Source organism: Rhinolophus sinicus, linkage group LG10 (genome assembly GCF_036562045.2).
Source record: "Rhinolophus sinicus isolate RSC01 linkage group LG10, ASM3656204v1, whole genome shotgun sequence".
Classification (NCBI taxonomy): domain Eukaryota; kingdom Metazoa; phylum Chordata; class Mammalia; order Chiroptera; family Rhinolophidae; genus Rhinolophus; species Rhinolophus sinicus.
This window is the reverse complement of record NC_133759.1, coordinates 90706645-90725462: the sequence shown is the minus strand read 5'-3', so window position 1 is coordinate 90725462 and position 18818 is coordinate 90706645. Positions and strand designations below refer to the sequence as shown.

At 42.3% G+C, this 18818-nt stretch overlaps 2 long non-coding RNA genes across 4 annotated transcripts in view; one reads left to right on the top strand and one right to left on the bottom strand.

Annotated features, from left to right (window-relative positions):
• The window catches only part of LOC109457455 (uncharacterized), a 611744-nt gene that overhangs the window by 237535 nt on the left and 355391 nt on the right, over positions 1-18818 (bottom strand). For all 3 annotated transcript variants that reach the window (XR_012489845.1, XR_012489844.1, XR_002139027.2), the window contains one exon: positions 8256-8352. This is a non-coding gene — a long non-coding RNA (uncharacterized LOC109457455). The remainder of the gene's footprint in view (positions 1-8255; positions 8353-18818) is intronic.
• LOC141567294 (uncharacterized) lies at positions 5597-9918 on the top strand. Its single transcript, XR_012489847.1, has 2 exons — positions 5597-5943; positions 7534-9918. It is a non-coding gene; the product is annotated as an uncharacterized LOC141567294 (long non-coding RNA).

The window sequence follows — 18818 nt, the reverse complement described above, 5'->3', positions numbered from 1 at the left end:
GAATCCTCACAAGAACCCTCCAGAGGCTGTGCAGCTGACTATGAATGCAGGCTTTGGAGCCAGCCTGCCCTGGTTTATATCCCAATTCTGCCACTAGCAAGCTACGTGACCTTTCGCAACTCACTTTCTCAGTTCCCTAGCCTGTAAAATGGAAACAATAACAACCTCAAAAAGTTGTGGTAGGGATTGTTAGTTAGTATATGTAAAGCTCTTAGAACAACATATGACAAATAAAACTAACAATCAGCTTTCATGAGATGATACAAGCCAGCTACAGCACACATATTAAAGTTCTCTCTCTCTCTCTCTCTCTCTCTCTCTCTCTCTCTCTCTCTCTCTCTCTCTCTCTCTCTCTCCAATAGAGATAGCTAACAGATGTCTCCCTGGTCCCTTGAAGGAGTGGCATTTATGTAGAATTTGGAGAAACAAAGTTCATATTCTGTTAGAGAAGATAGGTTTTAAAAAAGGAGTTTAAGAGAGGCTGGCAAAAGAATGGAATCTGTTTGGGTCAAAGGATGTTTCTGCAAATGCTGGACATGGGTTTTCTTTCGGTAAGAGGGAAAGCAACAGTTACCAGATACAGAGTGCTTATTGCCTGCAAGGTGCTTTACCGTCATCCTTTCATTTAATCCTCACCATAGCCCTTTGAGGCTGGTGGTACTAGGTGGTACTTGCCCCAGATTCACAGAAGAGGGAAAGGGGACTCTAAGACGTTAAAAATGGACCCAAGGACATAAGGCACGAGGGCCATGAGGTGAGAGAGGAGCCCAGGCCTGTGTGACTCTGAAGTCCACGTTCCCTCCACTTTTCTGTGCTGCTGGGGAAGTTGCTTAAACAACAGAAAAATATCCAGGGAAGACGACTTGGGTCAACGTAATGGTGGAGAGAGGCATCTGTGAACGCTCTTTGGGTAAATTCTAAGTGGAGGCTTTCACAGTCTTTCTAGCGCTCTGCTCCAGAGAGCTCCAGCACTAAGAGAAGGCTCCCCAGCCTGCAAATCTCCATGTGCTGCCACCATGGGGTAACTTTCTTTTCTTTTCTTTTTTAACATTTTTTTTATTAGTTTCAGGTGTACAAAACAATGTAATAGTTAGACGTTTATCATTTATATCCCTCACACAGTGACAACCCCCCTCCCCCCATCCACTACCCCTCTGACATCGCACACAGCCATTACATTTCCACTGTCTCTATTCCTAATGCTGCACTCCGCTTCTTGTAACTATATATATAGCTATATAAAATATATATAAAATCATATATACATATATATATATATAAAATTATAGTTGACATTCATTACTGTTCAGCCTCAGCTTCAGGTGTACAGTGCAGTGATCAGGCATCTACATCCACTAATTATTAGAGAAATGCAAATAAAAACCACAATGAGAAACCACCTCATTTAAAACGGCTATCATCAATAAATCAACAAACAACAAGTGCTGGCGAGGATGTGGAGAAAAGGGAACCTTCATGCACCGTTGGTGGGATTGCAGATTGCAGATTGGTGCAGCCACTATAGAAAACAGTAAGGAGGTATCTCAAAGATCTGAAAATGAAACTACCTTATGACCCAGCAATTCCACTCCTTGGGGTTACTTTCTAATGGTGGTTCCTGAGACTATCAGTATCCCCTCTTCTTAACCACGAGGGTTCTTCCCACAGACTTAGCTCCAGCACCCAACTAGAGGCCGTTTGAGGAAACTGCAGCCGTGGAATCATAGTCACGTGACCCAACCAGATACACAAAAATGCTGTCTTCTACCACCTCTGATGGACTCCCCCTTTTATGCTTCTAGAGAGGTCATGCAGGATATAATTAGGATCGCAAGTTCAGGAATTAGATTGCTCAGTTCCAATCATGGCTCTGTCATTTGTAAATGAGGTAACTTTGGGCAACTTACATCATCTCTATATGCCTCAGTTTCCTCTTCTATAAAAAGGAGGTGATATAGGGTCCCCTTCAAAGCACTGTTGGGAGGATTCAATAAAATAATATCACAAAGGGCCTTAATGGAAACTCAAAGCAACACTGTAAATATATCACGCACTCAGTAAATGTTCACTGTTATAGCCTGTCTATAGATCCGTCTTCCAAATGCAATTTTGGGGACTTACTGGGTCCCCTCCTCCCATTCTGGAACTCTGAGCCTAGGACTCCTTGACTTACTTTTATTCAGCCTCAAACAGTAATTCATAATCCTTTTCAGACTCGCTGGTTCCTTTGGAAAGTGAAAGCTATGTATCCTCTTTCCAGTAAAATATACATATGCAGATTGTATTTATATTTCTAGGAAAATACAAGGGCCCCTCAAAGCCCATCCTTGGCCACGCTCACCAGACTACAGTTCTCTGCCTTCCATTTAAGTGTTTCAATCTCTGGTTTGCCACCCAAAGCCTTGCCTCTTCCTGCTCCTTTTCTATTTTGCCCTCTTTCCTCTGATTCTATGTGCAAGTGTTTTTCAGGCCTCGCCTTCCTACCTGCCTCCCATCCCTCAATAACCCACATACCTCTGTCATCCAATGGCAACCCCCATAACCACCATGAATCAAAATAATTCAGTCCATCTTTTCAAGGGATGACTTGTAATATTAGAGAGAATGGTAATATTATACAAAGAAGAAGTTCGTAAACTGTCTTCCCTTCTAACAACCACAATTCCTTAGACTCCAGTTTACATGCCGCCATATCCGCTTTTGCTATTTCTGAAGCTGCCTTTTGGTCCAGAAACATACTTTCAGTACAAGACCAGCTTGATCCTGTAGCATCCTGTCTGCCATGAGGATAAGTCCAAAACATATACCTTCCAAAGTCAACACTTCTTTGGGATGCAGGCTGAAATTCAGTAGGTCCCCAGAGATAAGACGCTGTCCCTAGAAGTGGACAGCATGTTTGATCAGTAGGAAGGTCATGGTCATTTCATGCCATGGAGACCTGTACGTATTATATGTGTGACCTTAGGTAAGCCCCTCTGAGCTTTGCCTTAGTCTCTGTAAAATGGAAATAAAAATGGGAGGAAAGGTGGTGGTGAGCACCAAGTAGGAAAGCCTACGGAGGTCGATTAGGGTCGCAAAATCATCCTACAAAATGTGCCCCACACCTCATTGCTGAATATCACTATGGTCACTTTCGAAGTACTCCCCTTGGGAAGCTATGCACTGATGCCAGCGCCTAGTCCACCCTCCAAAGCAATTCTGGAACTTTTTCTGGAATGGCCATCAGAGCTGTCATCATATTACTCTTGATGACCTCAATGTCATCAAAATGTCTTCCTGTCAATATTTCCTTTATCTTCAGGTAAAGAAAGAAGTCATTGGGGGCAAGATCAGGTGAGTAGGGAGGGTGTTCCAATACAGTGATTTGTTTACTGGCTGAAAACTCCCTCACAGACAGTGCTGTGGTAACTGGTGCATTGTCACGATGAATTGTTGGCGAAAAGTTCAGGTCATCTCACTTTTTCATGCGGCCTTTCCAGCATTTCCAAATAGTCCACTTGGTTAACTGTTTGTCCAGTTTGTACAACTCATAATGAATAATCCCTTTTATATCAAAAAAACGTTAGCAACATTGTGGCAACAATTTGGGAACTTAACTGTCAGACATCGTATGTGTACCACCCGACCATCATTCATTAACTGAACACCTATTGATTGAGAACCTGCTATGGGTGGCCCCTCAATGAGACTGCCAGCTCGCGATGAGGAAGACGTACTGCTCAGGGCTGCTCACAGTGCTTCTGGGAAAACAGATCTCGGCAGCTCTGTGTTAGAAGAATGCACAAGACACTCTAGCAACCCAGAGAAGAGACACAGAAAAATACTTAACATACAGCAGGCGCTCAGCAAATGTGACTCCTCTTCCTCCCTTAGCTGACAGGTAGTAACCAAATCAATAATCATTTTACCGATGATACCCCAGAGGGTAAGTTCTTGGTCATGTCCATCTTCTCAGACACCAGCACGTGTCATCTCTCATCATCCCCCCAAAATGCATGGACAGAAACACCCAAAACTTCATTAAGCCGAGGGCAGAGAGCCATTTAGTCCAAATGACTTGAGCCCAACTGTTCCCTCTATTTGTTAGAGCACTCGCTGTTCTTATCTTGTGGCCAGGAGAGCAATAAGAAAGAAGGCAGCCAGGAAAATTAATCAGGACCCGGAGAATTTTAATAAAATGTTATTAGAACTTAGTGCAAACTGTAGGACGGAGGAGTTGCTGTAGCCTCTGGGGCACCTGTTCCTGCTTTAATTAGATGACTCAGGTCAAGCCAGTCCAAAAAAAATGCCCCACTGGTTTCTAAACTCTGCTTGTGGGGCTCACTTACCTACAGCAGAATCACATTTCTTAGCTCCTCTCCAGTGCCCTCGCCTTGCACAACACCTGCTCCATCCCATTTTTATTGGTAAACCCCTGCTGTTCCTTCCAGAAGCCTCTACTTATAGCGCATTCATGGCACACACTCTATGGCAGATGAGTGCCCAGTACGTATTAGAAATCAAAGATCAGGCTTTTTGTCCCAGCTTCTGCCTCTAATTCACCGAAGAACCTTGGTCAAATCCATCCTTCCTCAGTAGGTCTCAGTTTCCTCATCTGTAAAATGAGGACATTGGAATAGATATTTCGTCATCTCTACTATCTTTCTACTATTCTTTGATTCTAAAAGTGCTCATACCACATGATCGGCAATAAAAGGGTTGTAATGACAGCTGGTGAGGAAGCACCCCTACCTGGGGTTAGAGGACAGGATGGTCTTTGTTCTTTTTCTGCTCCCAGTGAAAACTCAAACTTGAATCAGGTAGTAAGCTTCTTTTCCAGCTATCTGATAGGAACTAGCTCTTTCTTTGGATCTTCCTGCTCGTCCTTCCACTGGGCTCAGGCATGTCAACATCCCAGCCTTCTTCCCTCACCTGTGCTACTGAGCCAGTTTCTTACCTTTGTGCAGTGCTCTGCTCTTTCAAAGGCTGTCTCATCTCTTATGTTACTTGACTTTCTCAAAATTTCTGTGAGGTAGGTAGAATGGGTATTATTATCCCCATTTTATCTATAAGGAAACCGAGGCTGAGAATACTTCATTGAATTGCTAAAGTTATACATCAATTCAATGATAATCTAGACTCAGATCTCAAACCTCCCAATCACTGATCTTTCTACTATATCACCATACTCTGCTTAAGCAACACTAATGACATTCCAAAACTAACGTTCTAACATTAGGATGGGGAAAGGGTGATACTAATTTAAAAATTACTAATGGATACAGGCCAAAAAAAAAAAAAAAGCTGAGTGACGGACAAAAGCATAGAAAGGCCAATGGCCAGGTAAGTAAAGAAAGGAATCAAAGAATGATTTTTTCTTGGCTTCACCAGAGAAAATGACACCAACTGTAATGGAGGTGGATCAGCTTCTTGGCAATCGGCAAAAATATTGCAAACACAGCTTTGAGATTAAAATTTTTAAAAAGAGCAGTGTAAGGAATTTTTTCTTCCTCTTTTGGTTTTTTATTTGCTCTTTTATTAATATTCTGTATTTCATAGTTACAAAAAAAAAAAAAAAAAAAAAAGACCTTCCACTGCATAGTGAAAATAAATTGGTAACGTCAGCACTTTCTCTTCACAGCTGGGTCCCAGGTTGGTAATGTTTTTCTCCCATAAAACCATAATCCCATAAAATTTAAGGTTATTAAGTTGCAGGTGAATAATTCATGAGGCAATTATGAAACATTTATGATGGAATATTATGAGCTTCCAAATAAAAGAAAACATTTGGGGTCGCCGAATTGACGAATTTTGGTAGCTGTGCTTACATCTCCCCTGAGGGAGCTACGTGGACATTCTCTGCTGCCTTGGATGTTTCGAGATGGACCTGAGTCCCTCCAAGACGTGTCTGGAACGGACCCCAACAATTCAGCCCGCTGGTATCACAACCTACCACAACAGGCAGTAAGTACAACCTGAAGCCAGCCAATAGTCATGGTAGAAGAACAAAGCCTCACAGAGGGCATACTCTGTGCCGGGCACTGTGAAAATCACCTCCCATATACTACGTCTACTCCTCACAAGGACCCCTAAAATCAACATTCTCCTTCTCAGCCCCATTATGTAGACCAGGAAACAGGCTCAGCAAGTTTTTTCCATTTGCCAAAGACCATATACCTAGCAAGAGGCAGAGGCAGGATTGCAATCCAGGCAGTCTAACCCTTGAGTCTCCACTCTCACCCACCAGGATGTACTGCCAGGCAAGACAAAAGCTGGAGAATAATGAACCGTCTCATCATGAATGTACCATTTACACATAGTGTGTCCTGTTCTTCAGAGCACTTTCATATGCGTTATTTTATCTTCAAAAGGTTTCTGTAACATCATTGTTGGATATGGTGGGACAGGTGCTACTGTCTCCATTTGCAGATGAGTACATTGAGGTTCAGAAAGGTTAATAGACCTGGTCAAGGTCACATAGCAAGTTAGTCAAAGCACTGCAACTAGAACTTCAAGGTTTACTCATAACACTGTACCCACCATAAAAGAACAGAATTGGAAAAGAGTCTCCTTGCTAAACCTCCAATTCAACATAGCATCTCTGAGTGTCGACCACCCAGCCTGTACGTGACCCCCAACACCCATCCCAATGACAAGGAGCTTCAGTGCTCCGTGAAAAACCCCTCCCGCTGCTGTAATATTCTGAAAGTTTTTCCTTCTCCTGAGCCATCATTTGCCTCCTCACAACTGACTTCTGTTTTATCTGGAAAGACACGAATCTTCTCCCTTCTCCTCTTAGTAATCACATGCCCCTCATCATCACGGGTTCTCCCTGCATCATTTCTCAGCTTCTCATACCCTGCCCCCAGGATCTTCAACTATTCTTTGTAGAATATGTGTTTTTAACCTGTCTCCTTTTTTAATCTCTCTTCTTAGATGTGCCCTATTTTAATACTCCCCTTCCAAATGAAACTGAATCCCATTTCCAAGGAAGTCTGTTTGGACTGAGGCATCCCCTCCCTCCTACGCACAGCTGTAACCATCCCTACCCCTATTGTTATAGGTGCATCTAGCTGAGACCCCTTTAACTATTGTTATGATGTATTTATATAAACTTGCTACCCCACCCCCAAATTTTTTCATTTGAACTATTATTGAACTAAGTTGCCTTTATCACACCTCCCTTTTGTACACATTCTCTTCGCCTCCTGCAGCATGTGATATTTTCAAGACGTTTTCTAGTGCAGGCAAAAATAGCATTCCCAATGCCATCTCATTTGTCTGCATTTGCTCTGCCGAGTTGAGCAGTGAGCGTGGCCTGTGCCTCTCAGGATGCCCAAAGTGGTCAAAAGAAATGGAGGAAAAAGTACGTCCTGAAGAACAGGACGAGCCTTCCTCGCTGGTGTACGTTCACCCTGTTCTATTAGCATCATGCAGCTGTGTGTCAGGGGCCAGTATCTGGTCATTGCCTTCCTGCTAGAGTAGGTAGGTTATCTACTCTTCACAACTGAGAGGGATCTTAAAGACATCTCATCCAAAGTCCCTGTCTTATAGGAACCTGAGGCCCAGCGAAGACAAAGGACCTGCCCAGTCAGAGCTTCATGTGGGACTAAAGCCTGAGCTCCAGGACTCCAGACTCCTCTCCGCCACATTTGAATCTGAAATACCATCTGGTCCCACACCTCATTTATAGTTGAGCAAACTGGGGCACAGAGAGGTCACCCCGCTCAGGGGTGCTCGGAACAAAGACCAAACCCGGGTTGTATTACCAATGCTTTTCACTGAAGCAAAACGGAAATGTTCTCTTCCACATTTCTGTGCTGAGGGCATCCAGCCTGTATCACGGAGAATAAGCCAATATTATTTGACTTCTTTCAGTACCACAGGCATTTTGCAGTGAGAGCCGGGGCTCTTCTGACTAACACCTCACTGTTAATGTTCCTCGATAAAAACAGACACAGTTGATTCTCTAGGTCCTCCGTAAATGAGGACATCAGGGAGGAGAATTGCAACTCAAAGTGGAAATGACAGAGAAATCCAAATGCACCCTAAGTGGGCGACTTCTGCCTTCCCATCAATGATGCAGGCCTAGGAACTCACTCACATGAAAGTTCTACATGGAACGCCCCAAGATGAGATCTCTCTAGACAACTCTGTCACGAAAGCCACTGTAACGTCACTCGACTGTCAATATCCTGCAATTAATACTCAGCTGCCACTGTTCTTCAAGCAAAATGCTATTATCTGTTCTCCTCAGACAGCACGCTGTTACTAACCTTCTGTCATGGATCCTCGTTTTTCTGACCGGATGTGAGGATGATCGGTTTCTCCAGACAGAGTTCCAACGCCATGCTCAGGAATGAACTGAGAACACTGTTAAGTAAGCAAAGAAGGACGGCCAGGTGTCAGTGGGGGAAGCTCAACATGGGCAAGCTTTACAGTGGGAATCTGCCCAGCACTTGTTGGAACAATATTCATCTTACCTAGGTTTTACAGGACAGATATTTTTTAAACAGCAAAATTTTTTTTGTGTGTGTTTGTTTGTTTAAAGATGCTGCTTTCTTTCACATTTTTAAGGTTGAGAAACATACCTGTAATTTCTCACATAAAAAAAAAAAATTACTACTATTTCAATTTGGCAAGAGTCGAGCAGGGGCTGACGGGGTGATAAGGAAGGGAAGCCCACAGCCACCTCCCTTGGAGCCACTGTTAGGTACCAACCACTCAGGCAAGGAAAAAGACCAAAAACCCGAAGCCCGGTGGCCACCCAGTCCGGGGACTTCCCGGGGAGGTTCCCAGCTCTGTACTTCTCAGCCAGCCTCCTGTACCACGTGGAGGCACTGCCATTCCTCACACGTACACAATAGGAGGAGACGTGTAGGTTCCAAGCAGGTGATGTTGTCTCAGAGAGCTTTAGCGTAAAGCTTGGGTCAACAAAGCCACCTGCGACCTGCAGCAAGAATTTGATTACTCAGGCAGCACCTCTGAAGAAGGGTTAAGAGGACTCTATGTGGGGATAGCAGAATCTTAATTGAAATCCAATTAAGGTTTCTGGGAGATCTGGGGCTTTTAAGTCTCCCAATGGTGAGCTGCAGTCGCTCTCAGAATCTGGCTCATCTTAACAGTTCTGAGCATGAGAACCAACCCTCCTTGCAAGCAAACCTCCTTTCCTAACTCCCTCCGCCCACATCTAATTGGGGGGTCCGGAGAGCGTGATCCCACATTGGCGCAGAAGTTACAGCACACACACCCCCGTCCCCACTTGCTTCTGATTTTCAATTACATTCATCTAATGTACTTAAAATCTGTCTTTTATTTGGAAAGATAAACACAGCAGTTTGGTAATTTCATTGCTCTGTCAATTTGCGAAGAAAATTCTATTTAAACTCGGTGACTGGCCCACTGCCACCACCCCAGCCAGCGGCAAGCTGTCTAAAGGGACAAGGGAGGTGCCAGCGGAGTCTCTTGGGTGGATGATGCAGTTGGCAGGAAACCTCCCCTCATCCTCCCAACTGAACCCTGAGATGCTCCAGGGGTTTTCTCAGCGTCTAAAGGCCAGACTTAGAAACAAAGATTGACTTTTTTGCCTTATTTTTGTCAGCTGGTTTGCATGTAGCTAATATTAATTAGATATCTATGATGTGTCCAGCTCTACACTAAATGTTTTTTACACGCTAACTCCTTTGATCCGCAAGACCATCCCTTGAAAAGCCTGGATGTATCCTCCATCTAATGGGTAAGAGAATGGAAACTCAGAGAAATGAAATAATGTGAACACATTTTTAGAATTCGTAGTCCCAGTGCAGTTCCAAGGTTGTCTAGCCACAACTGACATGTTTAAACACGAACGGAAACTGACTTTTCCTCCGTTCAGCTTGCCCATGTCTAACCTCCCTGGAACAGAGAGGACACTCAGTAAAGGTTTGTGAAAGAAACGAATGATGGAATGGCCTCAAAGTTACTCCTAATGTTGGCCATCGGCGGACGCTTCTTCCAGCTCCTCAAATCAAGCTTGTGCCCACCCCCCACACACACACACACACAGGGTTTTTGGAAATGCTGTGCCTTCTGCCTTCTTCCCGTCCCTCTTCACATGAGTAGCAGTTCAGTCATCATTTGGGGGCTGCCTTCCTGGCCTTCCAGTCTGGGCCATGATTTTTTACTAAATAAATACCCTTCAGAGCCACCTCTCTTGTCTTGCACAACCCTTATCTCCATATATGATCATTCAGCCATTAATGCCTGGCTCCCCTGCCAGACCATATGTTTCCGGACGGCAAGGTGTGTGTCTCTTTCAGAACAACAATGAATCCTCAGTGCTCAGAGCAGCACCTGGGTTATGGCAATAAACATTTGTCAGGGAATGTCTAGACCATGTCCTAGTCTCAGCCACAGGCTGTAAATCCTGGTCATGAACTGGAAACTTATATGATTCAAAGTTATCAAATGAGCTTGTTGGTATAATTGTGTGCAAGGTAAGACATTACGAAAGAATACTTCAAGGTGTAGGTCCTACTGATATTAAATGATCTTCCTGAAGGAAAGACAACACAGTATTAAATTACGAAATCTAGAACTTCAACTCATGTATTGAGGAAACACAAAAGATGTTTTCATTGGTTTGGCACACTTCGTACCCTTTAAATTTCTTTCCCACTCTTTTTACGCAAAGTTGAAAGGACTTTTGGTAAGTAAAGATATGATTACTATCTGTCAAAAGGAAATCCCATTATATCAAATTCTAACAGATAGTTCAAACGATTTTGTTCACCAAAACGTTGCTGTGGAAGATATTAATATATATTAGGTATCATTAAACCATTCACTAAGGCTGGAAATAGGTTCATTATACATCAATTTCATTGCAACCTAATCTTTTGAAATAAACTTTAATATGTAAGTCATTTGAGGAGACGATAAGCTGGGGTAAATGCATTGCTGAATTAATTGCTTAATTCAGCGGGTATTTGCTGGCTGTCTGCTCTGTGCCTAGCACTGCACGATGTTGCTGAAACACCATCCCTTGCTCAGCAAAGGAGTTTAGTTGCTTGCTCAAAAGTCACACATGCAGGGCTCACGCCAGAACTAGAAGCCGATTTTCCCAGCAAGCCTTCTCCAGTTGACAGAGGAGCCTCAGGGCACCGAGGGTGAAGGGAGCGTGAGTCTGCCACTGGACTTTAGGCCTCAGCTCAAATAAGGGGTCCCTCTGGCGGAGTCAGAGGTTGGCCTTGTGAGAACAGGAGAACAGGAACACTCTCTAGCATGTAAGAAAATCAAACCATGAGGTGTTGTTTTACCTTTCACAGGAAGAAACAGAACACCAAGAAACAGGATTGTCGTTGGTTCAACAAAGAGAAGCGCTCTGGTATGGTAGCAGCAGCCCCAACGAGGAGTCAGGAAATCTGGGTTCCTATCCTGCCTGGGTCACTGACTCTCTTGGGTCCCCACTACTTCTCTGAGACAGCACCTCTGTGGGCAGCCACCATTTCACCAACTGTAAAATCAATGGGTTGGTCTGCAGTCGTGACACTCGGGCTTGGTTGTATGTGGGAATCATCTGGGGAACTTACAAAACAAAACAAAATCGCACAAGCACGGATGGCCTGGTCCCAGCCCCAGAGATTCTGATGACATTTGTGTGGAGTAAACCCTCCAGCACTGGAAGCTCTAAACTGCCCCCCAAATAATTCTAATGTGGAGCCGCCAAGTTTGAAAATCACTGAGCTAAGAGGTCTCTAAGGTTTCTTTCAGCCCCCAATGTGTCATAATTTTACAGATAGATGGTAGTTCTCAAACTTTAATATGATAAGAATCACCTGAAAAAGCCTGATTTAAAAAATACATTTCTGGGGTCCATCCATAGAGTCCAATTCTGTAGGTGTGAGATGGGCCCAGAAATCTGCCTTTTGAAGCAGCCCAGGTCCTAGGAGTGCACTGTGAGACACACTGATGCAAGGACTAGCTGACAGTCAGGCCTCCTTTTGTCATCATCATCATCATTAAATAGGCTTTCAGACCCAGAGTTCACGGCTAGGAGGGACGGTGGTAAGGGAGAGCTGTCCAGCCACCAGAATCAGGCTCATCACTTGGCCTGTCATGGGGCTGACAGATGGCAGAGGGAGAGCCCTTTGGTTTTCAGGAGAAATGACGTGGTGCTGCAGTATGTCGCTGCGGAGGTAGAGACAGGCCTAAGATTGATAGTCCACAAGGCTGCTGAAACCCACCAGCCACTGAGCATCTTGTGACATCAGCAACGGTGCCACTGGCCATTATCAAATCGCCCAGGATGCCCAAGATTGATTTTAGCTGTAGAAATGACGCCTACCATCTCTAGGTGCATAGGCAGGAAACGAGCTCCAAATCTGACTGTAATTTAGCATTCATTTGCATTTTTAAATTAGTTAGGCTGTGGACCGTTGCAAAGCAATGACAGAGAATTTTTATAATAATTAGCCTTGTGGGATGGGGGGAAGGGAGGCAGGGAATGGCTCTGCCTCACATTTTCACTGGAAGGAAAAACACAATTCAGCATCTCAGATCATGAGATCTGATTATGATTTCCTGGTCCCCACTGACCTTGTGGACCATAGCAGCTTCTCTAAAACCTCAGCCGAACTTTATGGTTTGTATCCGTCCTCATTTTCTGGGGCTAACTCCACCCTCCCCTCTTGTCTCCCCTACACAGCCCAACTAGCATTTTCCTTTTTAATGTTGGCTGAATGCCACTTCATTCCCTTTTGTTCGCTCTCTTTATGGCTGAATTCAGCTCCACTCTGTACAAATACTCACTCTGTATATGTCAACAGCATGATGTGTCTGCTAAAAATAACTGACATTGACAGAGCTCTTCACAGTTTGCAAACAACATTCCCATCCATTATCTCAAATGAGTCTCCCACCATTCTCTGGGGGCTAACCAGGGGAGCGGTTAGAGTCCCATATTTTATAGATAAGAAAACTGAGACTTGGGGAGATCTAGACACTTGCCCAATGTCATCCAGTCAGTGAACAGCTTTGCCGAGATCGGAATGGAATCTTTGAAATCCAAAATCTAGACTAAGTTGCTTCAATCTCAAGATGCCTTAGAAGGGGTACAGAGCTCACAACAAAGAAAAGTTCTGCTCTCTGTACAATTCAAATCGCTCAAACACAGGAATGACACCCCCTCTGAGCACCACGCTTACAGAGGAATTTTGAGAAGGAAATTGCTAACTGAAAAAAGCAAAGGAGATTTCTAAACCTTGTTATGCAAGGACTGACAGACACTAGGAATACTGACTCTGAAGAACACTCAGAAGGCTTCTAAAAGCTGTCTTCAAGCAACTGAAGGGGATTCATAGGAAAAAGAAGACACACTTTTTCTGTATGGCCACAAAGATATTACAAGGAGGCAAATTTCAACTTGCTATGAGCAAATCATTACTGCACAGTGGTTAAGGGCTCTGGAATCAAACTGCCAAGGTCAAAAACCCAGCTCTACTACTACCAACTGAGTTACTTGGGTCAAATTTATAATTTCTAATCCCCAGGCTACTTGTCTATGCAAAAGAAATAGTGATGGCTATGTTATAGGATTGCTGCAAACACCAAATACACTATTGCAAACAAAGCCATCAAAACTTAATAAAAAATATTCAATAGATAATAGTTACACTCATATTTTTGTTTTGTACATCAATAAAAGAGCTTTATACTAACTTAACACAGCCAATCTAATACGTAGAGTTTGGTCTTCCATACACAGTTGAATAACTCCAAAATAGAGTAAGGACAGATAAACCATCAAATAATTCTGCTCAGCCATAAGAGAGCCTTGCAAATAGTTACTAGCCCATTAATTCATTTCACTAAGGTGGTTTTTGGAGACCAAATAAATGAAATAAGTTATGTTGGTTTCAGAGGCATATGCCCCAAGCTAGAGGGAAACTGGCTGCACATTCTGACCACTTTTATACAACATTGTACTGGTCCCAGCAACTGTAATAAAACAAGGAAAGAAAAGGCCTAAGAATAGAAAAAACACACATTTAAAATCCCCCAAAATCTACAGAGAAACTATTTGAATTAATAAGCAAATTAAGAAAGGTCATTAGATACAAGGTCACTCTACAAAACTTAGTTGAATTTTCATTTATTAGCAACATTGGAAATTAGAAAAATAAAATTTTAAAGAATATATCATTTACAATATCATCAAATTCCTGGGAATAAATATTATGAAAGGTGTGTAAACCTCTACATTAACAACTACAAAACCTTATTGATAAACATAAAAGAAGACCTAAGTAAATGAATTCTATGTGATGCCATTCAAAATCTCATCAGATTTTTTAATACCAGTCGAATGCCTAATCCTAAGTTTTTTTAATGGGAATTTAAAGTGCTAAGACCAGCCAAGGAAATTTTAAAGAAGAAAAACAACTGCAGACATATGCTACCATGTTTCAAACACTATTGAAAACGCTATTGAACACACACACACACACACTATAATTTTGTTTATTTTAATCTTTTGTTTTATAGTTTTTAGGGTAGAGGGCTATGAATCTATTGTTCCATTTATTCCTGGAAATTTGATGGGTTTTGATGCTATCATAAATGATGTACTCTCTTAATATAGACATAGTGATTTCCTCATACAGTATTTATGCAAGAAAATAGCAAATTAATATATGACAATGGTGACACTGCAGTTCAGTGAGTAAAGAATTCTTAATTTAAAAAAGTAAATTAATTGGATATCCATATGGAGAACAAAATAAATCTTGATCCCTACTTATACATACCATACACACACACAATCATTTCCAAATAGATTTAAGATATAAAGGTAGGAAAACAGAAACAATAAAACTTATAGACTAAAATGTATAAGATCATCTTTATAATTTTGAAGATGGCAAATTTTCTTAAACAGGACTCATAAAGTGCTTACCATGAAGGAAAATTAATGACTTCGAATATATTACATTTAGAAATCTCTGCTCATCAAACAGAGTGAAAAGGCAATTCATAGAGTAAGAGGTGGTGATATTCACAAGACACATATCTAACAAAAGACTCATACCCAGAATATATAAAGGATTTCTACATATAAATAAGAACACACAGATAATACAATAGGAGAAAAGACAAAACGACTTAAGCGTATCACAAAAGAGGATATCTGAATAGCCAATAAATTTATACACCGATGCTCTGCCGCTTATCAATAAGAAAATGCAAATTTAAACCACAATGAGATTCCACCATACACCCACAGAATGGCTAAAAAGGAAAACAAAATCAGCATCAACAAAAATCCAAGAGCGGACAAGGATATTTAGCAGCAACTGGCATTCTCACACACCTGATATGAGCATCTACTAATATAAATACACTGGCAAATGATTTGGTCGCATGGACTGTATGACTCAACAATGACATACTTCGGTATTAACTCAACAGACACGCATACATACAAAAACATGGAAAAGCATGTTCACAGCAGCGTTAGTCACTGCAACTCCACAGAGGAACCTCCAAATGTCTATTAACAGTAGAATTAATAAATTGTGGTATAACACACAAAATAGAATTCATTAATGAGAATAAACAAACTATAACTACATACAATGAGCTGGTTGAATTTCACAACTATAATTTGAGTGAAAGAAGCCAGACAGAAGGAATACTGACTTTTGTACTTAACGTTAAACTCAAAAAGGACTAAAACTGATCTATACCGTTAGAAATCAGGATAGAAGAGCACACGAGGAGGGCATCTGGGGTATTGGTTAATTTATGTTCTGTTTTTTTGATTTGGGTGTCAGTTACAAGGGTGTGTTGATTATTGTAAAAATTCATCAAGCTATGCACTTCGAATATTGGTACTTTATATTGGTACTATATTACATACATATAGAATGGTAATAATTGAATTAAAAGACTCAACAAAAAACAACTTAAGAAGTATGAATTAGAGGACGCCTTTTTGGCTGGGACATGAGGTGCTTGGAAGGGAATAGAACTAAATAAAACAAGAAGAATTAGTCGTTTGGGACCATATTGACGAGGACCTCATTCGACGACTAGATGATGTCTGGGCACATTTCTGTAGACCAGGATACGGCAAACTTAAGTAAAGGGCCAGATGGTAAATATTTTAGGTTTTGTAGGCCATAAGCTCTCTGTTGCAGCCACTCAACTCTGATATCGTAGCATGAAAGCAGCCATAGATAACATGTAACTGAATGAGTAGGGCTGTTCCAATAAAACTTTATTTACAAAAACAGAAGGAGATTGTCCACCACTGTTCTAGATAGTGAGAACAGTGGAAAGTTTTTGAGCATTTAGTGACATAGTAAGAGCTGTAGTTCAGGAAAATCATTCTGACAGCAAATAGAGAATAGCGTAATAAGGGAGACCACTGTATTCACTCAGAAAGACCTAACGGAGGCAGAAGACTATCAACATGGGTAGTATCAATAATTTTTCCTTTTGGCCTTTTGGGTGCCTCCACAGCTGCTGTCTCACTCCTAAGGATGAATCAGGGTGTCAGACAGGAACCCCACCATCCTCTCCACTCCCACACATACACAAAGAAGAGTCATTATTATTTGGTTGTTCAGAGCCCAACCTGCTTTCACTGGGCGTGGTGCTCGCAGAGAGACACACAGGCCTGGTATCACTTCCTGGGGGAATCTCTGTTCTGTCATCTCCACATTTCTGGATGTTTTCTCTTCCTCAGGCATAGTAGCCAGGCCTTAGCTTTATCGAGCCTGGAATAGCTTGAGGAGACACAGGCAAAAGATGCCATCTTTCCATCCATCGCTTTCTGTGCTCCTTTCTCATTGTGACAAGCAAGTATAAGTTTTCATAGTGTTGAATTGGCAGGTACCTAAATTTGGGGGGAAAGTAGGCCATATCACATTCACTCCCCCCCTGGACTGCTTCTAGCCTCAACAAGAGGAAGCTAACCCCTGATCCAGCCCATCCTTACTTTGGGGGTTAAGGTCAAAGCTCAGCTAATATTTATTTCTGCATATGTCTTTTCAGGAAGCTCATGGAAGAGGAATAACTGGGCCAGAGCAGGATTTGTGTACTCCTGGGTCCCCTTGCTATATATAATCACAGTAAATGCCCCCCCCTCCATGGCAACCTAGTACCCCTTAACAGCTATCATTTCACTTGCCAGGTAAGTCAGCCCTACATGCAAATAGAGGAATAATTACGGGACCTAAATTTCTCAACAATGGAGAAAATGGATAAAGGAATGCATTGCTCTACTTTTTCTTGCCTCTCTTCTTGTGTCCTTTTACGCCCCCTTTCCCCTCCCTGGTCCTCCACACACACCACTGAATGAATTAGAGTGAGAGCAAAAGAGAGAGAGACAGAACAAACAATTCCTGGCATCTGAGCTTACTTAAAATTCTCATGGCTCCTGAAAATGAAGAAGGAAAGGCACGTGGCCTCCCATCCTGAGCCATTTTCCCACGGGCACTTTCTCTCCACCCCTCCTTCCTCCGACAGATATAGTCACCTTGTTAATCATTCTCCCCGCATCAAAAACATTACCTCCATGACCGCAAAATAGCAGCCTCATTACTGAAAGCACAGCCCACAGTCAGATGGGTTTCCCCAAAGGCCCCCATACCTTTCCTATTTTATTACCATGTCACTCCTCATTTTTACACATATTAATCACAAAGATAAATTTTTATTGGGCTATGGATTTAAGTGGCCCTTTCTAAGCACTTGGTAAAGGTTGGTTCAGGGGAGGAGGAAAAAGGAATGATTAAATTTGCAAAGTCGAATTTCTATCCTAATTTGTATATGCGGAAAGAAGGAACTGTCTGGCTTATTGCAGACTTCAAAAATGTGTTAAGGACTCATTCTTTTTGTGGGTAGGAGACTGCAAAGTATACTGAATAAGTGTCTGGGGTTAAAACCATCCTGGTTTAAAGCATGGCTCCACTCTATACTAGCAGTATGACCTTGGACAAATGGACTCACCTGTCTGTCAGTTTCCTCATCTATAAAATGAGAATACTTCTTCCCAAGGTGGTTGTGGGGCTTGAATAACATGGAATTAAGTACCTGGCCCACAGGAAGAGTTCAGTATACATTAGCCAGTGTTTTTCTTCTTTTCCCTTGGTTCAAAGAGCCACACTAAACCACCCATCTTACTTCATAAGAATAAGGACCACCCAGGCTAGTTTCCTTCTGCTTTCCAGCTGTGCACAGAGAGGGATTAGCATTTGTCTTTGCATTTTCGTTTTGTTTCAGATTCTCTGAAATCTTTACAGGGAAAAGAAAAATGTTCCCTCTATTTCTCTTAGTGTTGAATGGACTTCTTTCCCAGTTTTGACTATTTCAGAAAAGGCACTCTTCCATTTTTCTAGGGTAGAGAAGGTAAGTTTTATTAACTAGGGTCAGAATATCCATGGCAAAGCAGAAAATCAAAGTGTCCAGCTCTCTCTTACAAAGACAGTGCTTTGGTGAGGTTTGGGGTTAGTATCTTGCATAGTGGGTCTGGGCTGTGTGTATCCAACCTTGCTCTCTCAGGCCCACCTCCATCCTCTCTTCTCAACCTTTAGCCTGCAAGGCGAGAGACCTGGTCAGGGTTATAGGTGTGAACTATGACACAACGGAAAGCTCATTTATGAGGATGGCAGCTATTATTGTGGTTTTGCAGGGGCTCAGCTCAAAGTATTCAGTCCACACGCATAAGATAAGGATGGCAAGAGGAAGAAAACACTAGACTCAGTGTCAGGGGATCTGAATTCTAAACTCAGGTCTGTCACCAAATGACTGTGGGACAATGACCAAGTCACCCTCCATCTCCTGGTTTGGGTTTC